Consider the following 3009-nt stretch of genomic DNA (forward strand, 5'->3'; position numbering starts at 1 on the left):
GGGGACTTATCACTCTGCCTCAGTCTTCACTCGCTGCTTCCCCTGAGCCTCAAGGTTAACCAGAGAAGGTCACTTAGGGCTTTTCTCAGGCCTTGGGTATTTGCCGAGGGCACGTGCAGCCCTGTGCGTGTGCCTGACCTGTTAGGCCCTGTGGACGTCTCATTCCTCATCCCTTTCGAGCTTTTTGGTTAGTGCATTGTTTGCTTTATCTGTTATTCGTTGCCTCAGACAGCCGAGCTTTAAAAACACTCGACAGATGCTTTCTAAGGTGAAGCTTTAGCATTGGGCTAATTTGAATGAGGTCAAACAAAGGCTAGTTTTTAGAGTGAGTTCTCTAGGGAACTACAGGATTGATCAAATGATGATTCCTTTTTGGCCCTGAAGCTTTGAGAGCGAGCTTTGGCCCCGTTCTGCTCCGCAAGATTGAAACGAGCGAGGAGCTCTAACCGTGCACAGATTACAGGAGAGTGCTTCGTGCAGCTCTGCTCCGTCTCGTACTGGGAATGCAGGCTGCCTTTCTAAGACTCCACAGTGGCGGGGAGTGGGAAACGGTCAGTTCAAGTACTACAGAGCTTGCTGTTCTTGCTGAGATTCAGTGTTTTGTTTTTTATTTATTTTTTGACTAAATGCTCTCAAAGTTGCTACAAGGGCTAAGTTAATTTTCAGAGTTTTCAGAGAGCTGATTCTGACTGTTTTTGCATTTTTTTATCACTTTTTTGAAGGGAGAACTTTGGTGGGTCCTTTTCCTGTCATTTTTGTGGATATCTCAACTTTGAGAGTTTTGAGTACTAGTCAGATATTTTCTAGAGTGCTCTTCAAGAGGGATTTGCCTACTTTTTACTCATGATTAGACTGGAGTTATGTTTTTTGGGGAGAAATACCACAGAGGTGAAGTGTCATTCCCATTATATCATATCCAGAGGACACACTACCAGAGTGACTTATGTAAATGTTAACCTTGATCACCTGGACGAGGTGGTGTTTGTCGTGTTTCTGCACTGTCACTGTGAGGTTACGTTCCCCCTCTGTCCGCTCTGTATTGTGGGGGTAGAAGTCACTGCTTCGTGTCACTGAGAGTAGACTCACTGTGTAAATTACTTGCAATTCTACGTGAGAGATTTCTCTGTTCCCCTCCACCGCCCAATTACTTATTTATTCAATCATTTATTTATGGCAGTATGGACTCTTAGAAATTTATTTTACATTTTAAGTTAAAACCCCATACTATTTATTTATTTTTTGCTCAAACAGCCCTAGCTTGGTTATTGGGCACTCCTTTGGTTGGCTCCATTCTCCTTTTGAGAAAGGATTTTTAAAAAATGATATAGTGGAATTTGATCATATTCAAAGTTGATTCGATAACTATATATAGACCTTTATATCTTTCAAATACAAAACAGAGTTTTTCTGTGTTCATGTATATGTTTAAAAATGACCTTGGCCATGAATAAAGCCTTAAAATTTTTCTGAACATATCTTCTTATTATAATCTAATAAGACTGGAATAATGAGAGGATGATTTAAACAATCTTATTTGAAAATTAAGAAACACATTTTTAGAAAACCTCGCATTAGAGAAGACATTTAAAGGAAACCACAAAATAAAAAGACCCAGCACAGCTGAACTCTCTAAAATCTAGAGCTTTAAATGTTTTATTTTTTAAAGAAGAAAGACAAAATTATTAAAGGAACGAAATTCCCATTGTATGAAGTTAGAAGAAGTAACCAAATAAACTAAGGTGCTAAGAAGAGAGAATTAATAGAGATAAAGGTTGAAATAATGAAACGGAAAAAGAGAGAAGATAAATAAACTCTGAAATTGGTTCCTTTGCAAAAACCAATAAAGCAGAAACATTTGCAAGCCTAATTAAGATGAGCGAGAGAACAAAAAAGGCAAGATTGAAACGAGCCAGGAGCTCTAACCGTTCACAGATTACAGGAGAGTGCTTCGTGCAGCTCCGCGACAGCCAGATTTCAGACCGAAGGAAGTAGATGATTTCTAGCAAAGTGAAAATCAAGAAATTGTACTCAGGAATCGAAGATCACGGCACATAGCCGTGTCTAAGTTCATGGATTTGGGGGAGTCTGTTCCCCTCACTTTCCTGGAAGGGCAGGGAGAATGGGCTCACGGGCGAGCAGTCATAGGCCGATCCTGTGGACATCTACGAGGCTGTCTGTATCAAGACACTGGGCTTTAAAATGGCTTATACTTTACGAACAAGCAATTTACAACATATAAGAACTGGCCAACAAAAATGAAATATGCATATTTTAGCAGATTGGCTAGATTACAAGGGTTAGTAAGGCCCAGTGATGATAAAGGCATGGAAAAAAGAGAAATTCTCATATATACTCCTGGTGTAAGGAAACATTTGTTCATTTCTAAAATATAATCAAGCTGAAGATATCAAAATATAATTTCTGAATTATCCGTTAGCCCAGTATTATGGCTTACAATAGTTTTCTCTTGAAAACAATCAGACAGGTACACATAGAAATGTTCACTGAAGCACGGTTTATGATAATAAAAGGGAAACGAGTCTAAAAGTATATCTCTTAGGGATGAGTTAATTAATATAAGATAAACGAATATGAGAACCCCTAAAAGAGATGGGGTAGATTTGTTTTAACATAAAAAATATTCAAAGAATGTGTTTCGTTTATCTGTTGCTGTTACAAACAAGTCCAGAATTTCGGAGTTTAAAACAAGCATTGTCATTTAGAAAGACCTCTCTGTCTGCAGGGCCCGCCTGGTTGAGGGGCCTCATTTAGGTGGCCGTCGCGGTGGGCTATGCGAGACAAGCAAAGACGTAGCCAACATCATGTTGTATTTTAAGTTTTTCCCTCAGTATTCCATGATTAGTACTTTCCCACTTCATTAAAAATTTCTTGGTAATTAAAAAAAAAAAAGCACTATTTTGCCCTGCTTCTGATTTTGTCCATCAAGAATCAGGAGAGGCTCAGCTGGGTGGTTTGTCTTTCACCCACCCACATGCGTCCCACTGGGTC

The sequence above is a fragment of the Pteropus vampyrus genome, unplaced genomic scaffold, assembly GCF_000151845.1.
Source record: "Pteropus vampyrus isolate Shadow unplaced genomic scaffold, Pvam_2.0 Scaffold228, whole genome shotgun sequence".
In the NCBI taxonomy this organism is placed as follows: Eukaryota; Metazoa; Chordata; class Mammalia; order Chiroptera; family Pteropodidae; genus Pteropus; species Pteropus vampyrus.